Source organism: Arachis hypogaea, chromosome 4 (assembly GCF_003086295.3).
Source record: "Arachis hypogaea cultivar Tifrunner chromosome 4, arahy.Tifrunner.gnm2.J5K5, whole genome shotgun sequence".
Taxonomy (NCBI): Eukaryota; Viridiplantae; Streptophyta; class Magnoliopsida; order Fabales; family Fabaceae; genus Arachis; species Arachis hypogaea.
Genome location: NC_092039.1, coordinates 42,098,756 through 42,112,220, shown reverse-complemented (window position 1 = coordinate 42,112,220; position 13,465 = coordinate 42,098,756). Strand labels below are relative to the sequence as shown.

Genomic DNA, 13,465 nt, shown 5'->3' with positions numbered 1-13,465 from the left:
CAGACAGCAGCATGAACTTGGCGTTTAACGCCAAGTTACGTCGTCTATCCTTGCGCAAAGTATGGACTATTATATATTGCTGGAAAGCCCTGGATGTCTACTTTCCAAAGCCGTTGAGAGCGCGCCAATTGGACTCCTGTAGCTCCAGAAAATCCATTTCGAGTGCAGGGAGGTCAGGATCCAACAGCATCAGCAGTCCTTTTTCAGCCTAAGTCAGATTTTTGCTCAGCTCCCTCAATTTCAGCCAAAATATACCTGAAATCACAGAAAAACACACAAACTCATAGTAAAGTCCAGAAATATGATTTTTGCCTAAAAACTAATATTATTTTACTAAAAACTAACCGAAACATGCTAAAATCTACCTGAAATTACCCCCAAAAGCGTATAAAATATCCGCTCATCAACCATCCAAAACATTATGATTTTGATCCAAATTCCATGAGTTTTTAGTGATATTACTTGAATGCTACCAGGATGAATTCTCATGAAATTTTGCAAGACTTTGATGCAATTGTTTGGATGATTTCAGGGAAGAGAGGCTAGGCAAGGAAGAAACAAAATCAATGAAGGAAGGTTGAAATTCAAATGGGACGTTTAAGCTCCAGTTTAAGCCTAAACTGGAGCTTAAACGCCAAAATCATGAGAAGAGAGGAAATGCTGTAACTGGCGTTTAACCTCCAGTTTGACCTTAAACTGGAAGTTAAACGCCAGAATGAGAAAGGGCACTAAGAAGCATTCCACGTTTAACCTCCAGTTTGACCTCAAACTGGAGGGTAAACGCCAGAATGATGATTTGAACCAAGGGAGCATTCCACGTTTAACCTCTAGTTTAACCTTAAACTAGAGGTTAAACGTGTTCGACACTTTCTCCTCACCAAGAAGCATTTCCACGTTTAACCTCCAGTTTGACCTCAAACTGGAGGTTAAACGCCAGAAGTAAGAAAGGCACCAGGAGCATTTCCACGTTTAAGCTCCAGTTTAACCTTAAACTGGAGCTTAAACGTGTTATATGGAACAGCTTGACCATGCCTTCTTCAAACATAAATAACTTGAGCTACAAAACTCCAAATGAGGTGATTCAAAATGCATTGGAAAGAAGACATCTAGAGCTTTCCAAGCATATATGGCATGCATGGTGGATACTAAAAATTGAGGGAGAAAACAGCCCCGTAATGTGCATAGAAGAGCATAGTACCAACATGCAATCAGGCCAGCTGACCTCTTCACCTTCCATGGAGTATAACTCGAGTTGTAGAACTCCAAATGATGCGCTTCCAGTTGCATTGGAAAGTAGACATTCATAGATTTCCAACGAGGTATAATAGTCCATATTTGGCATCAAATTGGCAAGGTTGACAAGAGAACAATGTGACGACTCAAGAAAGGGAAGTGTTTCCACGTTTAACCTCCAGTTTGACCTCAAACTGGAGGTTAAACGTGTTCGATGGCTTTTCTCCTCCAGGGTGTTTTCTTCATTTCCAAGTTTAACCTCCAGTTTAACCTCAAACTGGAGGTTAAACGTGGTCGACCCAAATTGCCTCCAGGGTGTGCTTTCTTCATTTCCAAGTTTAACCTCCAGTTTAACCTTAAACTGGAGGTTAAACGTGCTCGACAATGAACACCCCTGGGTTGTTTTCTTCCAATTCCACGTTTAAGTTTTAGTTTGACCTTAAACTGAAACTTAAACTTCAACTTAAATACCACCATTTGAAAAGGTTTCTGGGCCAATTAGATTGAAGTTTAAGTTAGCAATTGAGCACAAATATTAACTTAAACTTATTATGGCATGAAACCCAATTGAATATCATGGTTTATGGGATTGGGCCTGAAGAATTGATGAGTCTGGAACTTCAAATTGTTGAGTCTTGTGTCATTGCTTGTTTATCACTAAGTTTGCTCAATGAATGTTACAGAATTGGATCACAGCCTCATCAGGATTATGGACCATAAGCCTAAAGCAAAAGGAAATCAAGGAAAGGCCTCAAAGCCCAAGAAACACAACAGAAGCTCAATTTAGAAAGTGTATAAATAGGATAGAATTGAAGTTAGTTAGTATCTTTTGGACACTTTAGAACTTTTCATATTGTGTAATTGAATTCTGAGCTATGACTAACTAAACCCCTTTCATTGGGTTAGGGAGCTCTATTGTAGTTCAATGAATCAATAATAGTTTATTCTTCTTCTTCAATCTTTTCTCTTGAATTTTGTTAGAAAGCTTCTCGATCTAATTCCATTGGGTAGTTGTCTTGGGAAAGAAACTACCCATAATTGGAATCCTTCGGAACCTTGGGAAAGGAATGATGGATTCATGCTAGAGAAGCTTTCTCACAGTGAATTGGATTGGGGTTTGGATGGATATTGTGACATGTAATCCTACCAAATTGTGGTCCATGAAATTGTGTGGTATAATCAGTGATCAAGCTTCATCTCTTCTTATGAACATTTAAACCAAGGGATTGGGAATTTGTTTGTTTTTAGAGAGAATTGGTGAGCCAAGGGATTGGGATCCAATCATATAAGATTGCCAAGCAAAATTCAATGAATTCATTGGTTGAGGAAGAGATGAAATGTTTTGATTCGGAGATCTCAATATCTCCTAACACCCAATGAATTCCCCATCTCTGATCTACATTTTCCATTTACATTATGCAATTTAATTTCATGCAATCACCCCCATCCCTTTTAATTTCAGCAATTTAACTTCTCGCACTTTAATTCTCGCAATTTAAGATTCAGTCATTTCAATTCCTTGTAATTTACATTTCCCGCCAATTTACTTTATGCAAATTCACACCCAATTCTTGATTCCGCTCAACTAATCAAACTTTTAATTCGAATTGCTCATTCAACCAATCCTTGTGGGATTCGACCTCACTCTATTGTGAGTTTTTACTTGACGATAACCGGTGCACTTGCCGGAAGGAATTTTGCCGTTTGTGCAATTTCCCTTAATCGTAGCTATACCCAGTTATAGCGCATCAAGTTTATGGCGCCGTTGCCGGGGATTGGTTTTCGATTGACAATTCTCAAATTGGAAGTTAACTAGATTGAGCAATTTTCTTGTTTTGTTAATTCAGTTACTTGTGGAATTTTAATTCTTGCACTCTGTTTTTTGCTTTTTCTTTCTTATGCCCTTCATTTCAAGCAACTAACTCACTGACCACTAACTATTTGAATTAATTCCTCAATTGCTCTAACCATACTCTTCCAGTAACCAAGAGTATTCCACTTGTTTGTGCTTGTGGTGTGTTCTTGTATGACAGGTAGGAGAGGAGAGACATCAACTCCCCCATATACCGAACCAGAGAGGACCTTTCATAGACTTAGAAGGGAAGCAAGAAGGAAGAGGGTACTGGGAGAAGAAGAATCTGAAGGAGAATCGGAGGACAACTTTGAGGAAGCTCTAGATCTCAACATGGATAGAGAAGTTCACAACCATGAGAGGGATGATGGAAACAATGCCATTCCTGGGAGGAGGGTTCTTGGTTCATACATAAACCCAACCTCTGGGAATTGTGGCAGCAGCATCCAGAAACCACCCATTCAGGCCAACAATTTTGAACTCAAACCACAGCTAATATCATTGGTGGAGAATCATTGTTCATTTGGTGGGAGTGCTAATGAAGATCCAAACCAACATCTCACCAAATTCTTGAGAATTTGCGACACTGTGAAGTCCAATGGAGTCCAGGATGATGCCTATAAACTGCTCTTGTTTCCATTTTCACTTAGGGACAAGGCAGCTAAGTGGCTAGAATCATTCCCAAGGGACAGCCTAACAACCTGGGATGAGGTGGAGAGCAAGTTCCTGGCACGTTTCTACCCACCACAAAGGGTCAATAGGCTTCGATCTGAGGTTCAAACTTTTAGACAAAAAGATGGTGAGACGCTCTACGAGGCATGGGAGAGGTTCAAAGAATTGACAAGGAAATGCCCACCTGACATGTTTCCTGATTGGGTGCAATTGCACATCTTCTATGATGGACTTTCTTATGAATCAAGGAAGGCTGTAGACCATTCATCAGGAGGCTCATTGAACAGGAAAAAGACTGTGGAAGAAGCCATTGAAGTGATTGAGACAGTGGCTGAGAATGAGTACTACTATGCTTCAGAAAGGCACAACACTAAAGGAGTCATGGAGCTGAACCATGTTGATGCAATCCTAGCCCAAAACAAGGTGTTTGCCAAGCAACTAGCAGAGCTTACCAGGAAGTTAGACACAAAGCAAGTGGCTGCAATACACACACAAGATCAAGAGGAAACAAGCATTGAAGGCGGTGATTGGGAAGAGGCCAATTATGTGGGAAACCAACAAAGGCAATCATATGATCCACATTCCAACACTTACAACCCAGGATGGAAAAACCACCCAAACTTTGGGTGGGGAAACCAGCAAAGCCAACCACAAAACCACAAACCTTACAACCACAACCAACATAACAATTCCACATACCAAAACTCCAACCAAAGATCATACCAAGCCACACAAAACACTTACTCCCAACCACCATATCATGGCCAAAATAACCAACCTGACCAACCTAATCCGAACCAACAATTTCAAGATCAATTAAATAGGATAGATGGAAGGTTAGTAAACATGGGTCAGGACATAAGTGAGTTGAAAAGTTTTAGGGACGATGTGAGATCGACCTTAAGGAACCATGGCGAAAAACTCAAGTGGATGGAGGCTCGAGTAGGAGAACTTTCTCAACAGGCCCCCAAGTCAACTGCAGTGTTCCCTAGTGACACAGAAAAGAATCCTAAAGGGGAACAAAAGGGAGTGAGATGGGAAGAATGCAAGGCCATCACCATGTTGAAGGAAGTCTCAGAAGAAGAAGGAATCAGATCCTCAGAAAAGGAGTCAGAAATCTTGAAAGAAGGTGTGGAAGAAGCTAAACAGGAAGGTGAAAATGAGCAAGCTAAGGATATGCAAAAGGAAGGCACACTGGAAACATACCAACCGAAGGCACCATTTCCTCAGAGGTTAGGAGGAGGTGAAAAAGGGAAAACATATTCAAGGTTCCTAGAGACATTTAAGTCTCTCCATATCAATATTCCCTTTCTTGATATCCTCCAGCAGATGCCTACACATATCAAGTATTTGAAAGAATTGCTGAGCAAGAAAAGAGTTTTGAAGGGAGGACAAACTGTAATCATGAACAAAGAATGCAGTGCACTCATCAAGAAGGATATGGTCTCTAAGAAAACAGACCCAGGAAGTTTTCATATCCCCTGCATCATAGGGGAAACAAAAATTGACAGAGGATTCTGTGATCTAGGAGCTAGCATAAATGTGATGCCTCTGACTCTTATGAAGAGGCTAAAACTGAATGAGGTGAGATCCACTGATGTAATCATACAACTGGCTGACAAAACTCAGAAGCAAGCTGAAGGGGTAGTTGAGAATGTGCTGGTGAAAGTGGGAAATTATTTCTTCCCCACAGACTTTGTCATTTTGGACATGGAGGAAAGCTACCTACACCCTATCATTCTGGGAAGGCCATTTCTAGCCACTGCTAGAGCGCTCATAGATATAGAACAAGGAGAGCTAATTTTGAGAGTACATGATGAACAGCTCATTTTCCATGTTTTTAAACCTGCATCTGAGCCTGAACCAGAACCTGAAAAGCCTAAGGATGATAGTAGCCATCTGAGTTTGGAGGAAAGTAATTCAGCAGCTGAAACTCTAAAACAATCCTTAGAAGGCAAACAAGAATTGCAAGAGTTAAAGCCACAAGAATCAAAAGAAACAAATAAGAAGAAGCCTCCTGGCATAAGGGTCAATGAAGAAATCCTCAAGAAAGAGGGAAGAATTGTAAAGAAATTGCCAAGAGGGTGGAGAAACAAGAAAATTCCCACTGAAGGTTTCTCTCCGGGAGATAAAGTGATATCAAGTCATTATCTGCCAATCCCACCTGGCCTCAAACCCATTCCTTCCCAGCTCCCTCAAGTGTTCACAATCAGGAAAGTTCTTTCTATGGAACATTTGGAAATCATGAAGGAATCAAATGGGGACGTTTTCATGGTGAGAGGAGAGGACATCAAGCACTACAATCCACCCTAACAAAGGACAACCGTCAAGCTAGTGACGTTAAAAGAGCGCTTGTTGGGAGGCAACCCAACCTGAGGTAACACTCTTTTGCTGTTTCTTTTATTTGTTTCAATAAAAAGGTGAAGTAGTTTCTGTGCATTGCAAAGAATTAAGTTTGGTGTTTCACACCAAACAATGAATTCGTGGATCAATAATTCAAAGGGGAATGTGTAACTCTAAGTTTGGTGTTCCACCATAAAGATCAACTGAACACAACAACCTTTGAATTATATGAAAGGAATAACCATTCTAAGCAATCACAGAAATGCTCAAAATCCTTAGCAGCAACTTCACTCCAAGGAGAATTCAAGAATTCGAAGAACAGAGGAGTAAATAGGAGACTAAGTTTGGTGTTCACACACCAACTTAAGACTCAGACACTTGCCCATACATCATTGAGCTGACCACTCAAGTGCTTGAGAAGCAAGCAACTTCATCACTATTTGCAGGAAAGGAAACAAGGATCTTAGAAAGAACATGAAGCAACAACTAGGAGAAGAAGGAAAAATCAAATTGTTTCCGGCAACAAGGAGAAAACAAGAAATTTCACAAGGTGGTGTTGTTCCTTGACTATTCTTTAAAAAGCAAACAAAAGCATGCTAGTTCTGGTTTAAACTGTAATTGTTGAATCTTTCTGGAATGTGAAGTTTTTAGTATGTTTGTTGATTTACTGCTTGAATAAAGTAAATTGCCTAGATTGTTTGGATATAACTTCACCTACTTAATCAAATGCTTGACATGCTTGTTCTGTTTTCAAAAATAAAAGAAAAGTTTGAACAAAGGTAACTTGGCTCAATTAGTGACAAATCAAGTAGAATTAAGTGGTGGTATGCATGCTTGATTGTTAGTCAGCTCACTGGAAATTGAGTGTAGAATTATCATTTTTGTGTAGAAGTTGAATAGTGTCTATGGATCTTGATGAATAAATGTCTTTGGCCATGAAAAAGAAAGAAAAAGAAGAAGAAAAAGCCACTGAAAAAGGGCAACCAAAAAGCAAAAAAAATTGAGAAAATAAGCTAGGCACCAATGGTTTGAACTTCTGAGACATATGCCTGTGGTGTTTATGTACTAGGATCTGCTTGGATGAATAGGTTCTGTGGAGTGTTTCAACACTTGGTAACTTGGGTTAACTAACCCGGGATTATCGACCAAAAGTCCATTATCAAGAGCAACCTAAATACAAAACATTTAGTCACACAAAGAGGTGCTGGGCACCAATGTCTCAAGAAGAAATGTGAACTAAAATGCCTGTAGTGGATATGTGTAATGCACTGATAAGAAAAAGAAAAATGCCAAAGGCTTGTGCTATACATGACACTGAGCAAACAAGGAGCAAAGAGCTCTAAGAAAAAGAAAAACAAAGAAATGAAAAAGTGCCAAGGACATAAGAATAACAAGAGGCCATAGCAGTGTTTGATGGAAGCAATGAAAAAGTGATAATCCTACTTGATAAGTATGAAAAAGTGATGCTGCAACTTTCTGCATAAAACCCTTCTGATGAGCTTCAAATGTTTGCTAATATAGCCAATGTAATTGCCTTTTGTTTCATACTTTCTTCTCAAATAACTCAGGACTTGCTTAGGGACAAGCAAGTATTAAGTTTGGTGTTGTGATGCCAAGGCATCTTAGGCTAGTTTCACTAGCATTTTCTGTTAGTTTTAGTTGTTTTATGCATTTTCTTGAGCTTAAAGTAACCAAGAATGGTTAAATGAACAACAAAGCAATGAACCATCCAAAACATTATGATTTTGATGCAAATTCCATGAGTTTTTAGTGATATTACTTGAATGCTACCAGGATGAATTCTCATGAAATTTTGCAAGACTTTGATGCAATTGTTTGGATGATTTCAGGGAAGAGAGGCTAGGCAAGGAAGAAACAAAATCAATGAAGGAAGGTTGAAATTCAAATGGGACGTTTAAGCTCCAGTTTAAGCCTAAACTGGAGCTTAAACGCCAAAATCATGAGAAGAGAGGAAATGCTGTAACTGGCGTTTAACCTCCAGTTTGACCTTAAACTGGAAGTTAAACGCCAGAATGAGAAAGGGCACTAAGAAGCATTCCACGTTTAACCTCCAGTTTGACCTCAAACTGGAGGGTAAACGCCAGAATGATGATTTGAACCAAGGGAGCATTCCACGTTTAACCTCTAGTTTAACCTTAAACTAGAGGTTAAACGTGTTCGACACTTTCTCCTCACCAAGAAGCATTTCCACGTTTAACCTCCAGTTTGACCTCAAACTGGAGGTTAAACGCCAGAAGTAAGAAAGGCACCAGGAGCATTTCCACGTTTAAGCTCCAGTTTAACCTTAAACTGGAGCTTAAACGTGTTATATGGAACAGCTTGACCATGCCTTCTTCAAACATAAATAACTTGAGCTACAAAACTCCAAATGAGGTGATTCAAAATGCATTGGAAAGAAGACATCTAGAGCTTTCCAAGCATATATGGCATGCATGGTGGATACTAAAAATTGAGGGAGAAAACAGCCCCGTAATGTGCATAGAAGAGCATAGTACCAACATGCAATCAGGCCAGCTGACCTCTTCACCTTCCATGGAGTATAACTCGAGTTGTAGAACTCCAAATGATGCGCTTCCAGTTGCATTGGAAAGTAGACATTCATAGATTTCCAACGAGGTATAATAGTCCATATTTGGCATCAAATTGGCAAGGTTGACAAGAGAACAATGTGACGACTCAAGAAAGGGAAGTGTTTCCACGTTTAACCTCCAGTTTGACCTCAAACTGGAGGTTAAACGTGTTCGATGGCTTTTCTCCTCCAGGGTGTTTTCTTCATTTCCAAGTTTAACCTCCAGTTTAACCTCAAACTGGAGGTTAAACGTGGTCGACCCAAATTGCCTCCAGGGTGTGCTTTCTTCATTTCCAAGTTTAACCTCCAGTTTAACCTTAAACTGGAGGTTAAACGTGCTCGACAATGAACACCCCTGGGTTGTTTTCTTCCAATTCCACGTTTAAGTTTTAGTTTGACCTTAAACTGAAACTTAAACTTCAACTTAAATACCACCATTTGAAAAGGTTTCTGGGCCAATTAGATTGAAGTTTAAGTTAGCAATTGAGCACAAATATTAACTTAAACTTATTATGGCATGAAACCCAATTGAATATCATGGTTTATGGGATTGGGCCTGAAGAATTGATGAGTCTGGAACTTCAAATTGTTGAGTCTTGTGTCATTGCTTGTTTATCACTAAGTTTGCTCAATGAATGTTACAGAATTGGATCACAGCCTCATCAGGATTATAGACCATAAGCCTAAAGCAAAAGGAAATCAAGGAAAGGCCTCAAAGCCCAAGAAACACAACAGAAGCTCAATTTAGAAAGTGTATAAATAGGATAGAATTGAAGTTAGTTAGTATCTTTTGGACACTTTAGAACTTTTCATATTGTGTAATTGAATTCTGAGCTATGACTAACTAAACCCCTTTCATTGGGTTAGGGAGCTCTATTGTAGTTCAATGAATCAATAATAGTTTATTCTTCTTCTTCAATCTTTTCTCTTGAATTTTGTTAGAAAGCTTCTCGATCTAATTCCATTGGGTAGTTGTCTTGGGAAAGAAACTACCCATAATTGGAATCCTTCGGAACCTTGGGAAAGGAATGATGGATTCATGCTAGAGAAGCTTTCTCACAGTGAATTGGATTGGGGTTTGGATGGATATTGTGACATGTAATCCTACCAAATTGTGGTCCATGAAATTGTGTGGTATAATCAGTGATCGAGCTTCATCTCTTCTTATGAACATTTAAACCAAGGGATTGGGAATTTGTTTGTTTTTAGAGAGAATTGGTGAGCCAAGGGATTGGGATCCAATCATATAAGATTGCCAAGCAAAATTCAATGAATGCATTGGTTGAGGAAGAGATGAAATGTTTTGATTCGGAGATCTCAATATCTCCTAACACCCAATGAATTCCCCATCTCTGATCTACATTTTCCATTTACATTATGCAATTTAATTTCATGCAATCACCCCCATCCCTTTTAATTTCAGCAATTTAACTTCTCGCACTTTAATTCTCGCAATTTAAGATTCAGTCATTTCAATTCCTTGTAATTTACATTTCCCGCCAATTTACTTTATGCAAATTCACACCCAATTCTTGATTCCGCTCAACTAATCAAACTTTTAATTCGAATTGCTCATTCAACCAATCCTTGTGGGATTCGACCTCACTCTATTGTGAGTTTTTACTTGACGATAACCAGTGCACTTGCCGGAAGGAATTTTGCCGTTTGTGCAATTTCCCTTAATCGTAGCTATACCCAGTTATAGCGCATCAGGCTTACAGAGAAAGCTCAAATGTCTTTAGACCACTCAGCTGGTGGATCTATACACATGAGAAAGACAATTAAAGAAGCTCAAAAGCTGATTGATATAGTTGCTAGAAATCAGCATCTATACTTAAGTAGTGAACATTCAATGAAAGAAGAGGCTAAAATAGTAACTACTGAACTCAGTCCGGCATAACAAGTTACTGAATTCAATCAGCAATTAGATTTTCTAACAAAATAGCTAGCCGAATTCAAGGAGAATGGCTAATATGAATATGGAAGTACAGTTGAAGCAAACAGAACAGCAGTTATCAAAATAAATAACAGAAGAGTGCCAAGCAGTTCAATTAAGAAGTGAGAAAACATTAAATACCTCACTTCAAGGCAGCAGGAAGCCAATAAATGAACAAACTGCTACCCAAAATTCCTCTGAGGACAGTAAGAGCCCAAAGAGGAATAATTCTAGCACTCAAACACCAGAAAAGGTGGAGAGATGGCATTAAACGCCCAACCCATGCTTAGTTCTGGCATTCAAACGCCACAAACAGGCAAGGAGTTGGCATTAAACGCCCAAGGGAAGCTCAGTTCTGGCATTCAAATGCCAGAAACAGGTAAGGAGTTGGCGTCCAACGCCAATCCAGCTTCCAACTTTGGCATTCAAACGCCAGTGAGGGATCAGACACATACAAGTGCTGATAGCAACCCCTCTAAAAAGACTTCTCCAACCACATCTGTAGAAAATAAACCTGCTGCAACTAAGGTTGAGGAATACAAAGCCAAAATGCCTTATCCTCAGAAACTCCGCCAAGCGAAACAGGATAAGAAATTTGCCCACTTTGCAGACTATCTCAGGACTCTTGAAATAAAGATTCCGTTTGCAGAGGCACTTGAGCAAATACCCTCTTATGCTAAGTTCAGGAAAGAGATCTTAAGTCATAAGAAGGATTGGAGAGAAACTGAAAAAGTTTACCTCACTGAAGAATGCAGTGCAGTCATTTTTAAAAGCTTACCAAAGAAGCTTAAAGATCCTGGAAGCTTCATGATACCATGCACATTAGAGGGTACTTGTACCAAGAAAGCTCTATGTGAACTTGGAGCAAGCATCAACCTAATACCTACATCAACTATCAAAAAGCTTGGTTTGACTGAAGAAGTCAAACCAACCCGGAAATGTCTCTAACTTGCTGATGGCTCCATTAAATATCCATCAGGCGTGATTGAAGACATGATTGTCAAGGTTGGGCCATTTGCCTTTCCCACTGACTTTGTAGTGCTGGAAATGGAGGAGCACAAGAGTGCAACTCTCATTCTAGGAAGACCTTTCCTAGCAACTGGAAGAACCCTTATTGACGTCCAAAAAGGGGAATTAACCCTGAGAGTCAATGAGGATGAGTTTAAGTTGAATGTTGTCAAAGCATTGCAGCATCCAGACACCCCAAACGACTACATGAGCATTGATATTATTGACTCTCTGGTGGAAGAGGTCAATATGAATGAGAGTCTCGAATCAGAGCTAGAAGATATCTTTAAAGATGTTCAGCCTGATCTGAAGGAACCAGAGAGAATAATACAACCTCTGAAAATCCCTCAGGAAGAGGAGAAACCTCCTAAACCCGAGCTCAAACCATTACCACCATCCCTGAAATATGCATTTCTGGGAGAAGGTGACACTTTTCCTGTAATTATAAGCTCTACCTTAGAGCCACAAGAAGAGGAAGCACTAATTCAAGTGCTGAGGACACATAAGACAGCTCTTGGGTGGTCCATCAGTGATCTTAAGGGCATTAGCCCAGCGAGATGTATGCACAAGATCCTATTGGAGGATGACGCTAAGCTAGTGGTTCAACCACAGAGGCGGCTGAATCCAGCCATGAAGGAAGTGGTGCAGAAGGAGGTTACTAAATTACTAGAGGTTGGGATTATTTATCCCATTTCTGATAGCCCCTGGGTGAGCCCTGTCCAAGTCGTCCCTAAGAAGGTTGGCATGACAGTGGTTCCTAATGAAAAAAATGAACTGGTCCCTACAAGAACAGTTATAGGGTGGCGTATGTGTATTGATTACAAAAGGCTCAATATAGCTACCAGAAAGGATCATTTTCCTTTACCATTCATAGACCAGATGCTAGAATGACTAGCAGGTCATGATTACTACTGCTTTCTAGATCGATATTCAGGTTATAACCAAATTTCAGTAGATCCCCAAGATCAAGAGAAAATAGCATTCACATGTCCATCTGGAGTATTTGCATACAGAAGGATGCCATTTGGTCTGTGCAATGCACCTGCAACCTTTCAAAGGTGCATGCTATCTATTTTCTCTGATATGGTGGAAAATTTTTTGGAAGTCTTCATGGATGACTTTTCAGTATTTGGAGACTCATTCAGCTCCTGTTTTGACCATCTAGCACTTGTTCTAAAGAGGTGCCAAGAGACTAACCTAGTTTTAAACTGGGAGAAATGTCACTTTATGGTGACTGAAGGAATTGTCCTTGGGCACAAAATTTTGAACAAGGGAATAGAGGTGGATCAAGCTAAGGTAGAGGTAATTGAAAAATTACCACCACCTGCCAATGTTAAGCAATCAGAAGCTTTTTTCGAAAATCGCAAAACCTTTAAGCAATCTGCTGGCTGCTGATACACCATTTATCTTTGATAAGGAGTGTCTGTAGGCATTTGAGACTCTAAAAGCTAAGCTGGTCACAGCACCAATCATCTCTGCACCAGACTGGACATTACCATTTGAATTAATATGTAATGCCAGTGATCATGCCATTGGTGTAGTGTTGGGACAGAGGCATGACAAGCTTCTACACATCATTTATTATGCCTGCCATGTTCTAAATGATGTGCAGAAGAACTACACAACCATAGAAAAGGAAATGCTTGTAGTGGTTTATGCCATTGACAAGTTTAGATCCTATTTAGTAGGATCAAAAGTGATTGTGTACACTGACCATGCTGCTCTTAAATATCTACTCACAAAGAAGGATTCAAAACCCCAGGCTCATAAGATGGGTGTTGCTTCTGTAAGAGTTTGATTTAGAAATAAGAGACAGAAAAGGGACAGAGAA

The 13,465-nt window shown here is 39.7% G+C and overlaps 1 non-coding gene across 1 annotated transcript; it reads right to left on the bottom strand.

Moving 5' to 3' along the window:
* Positions 1-3,844: 3,844 nt before the first annotated feature.
* On the bottom strand, positions 3,845-3,948 carry LOC112798418 (small nucleolar RNA R71). Its single transcript, XR_003200030.1, has one exon. It is a non-coding gene; the product is annotated as a small nucleolar RNA R71 (small nucleolar RNA).
* Positions 3,949-13,465: the final 9,517 nt, after the last annotated feature.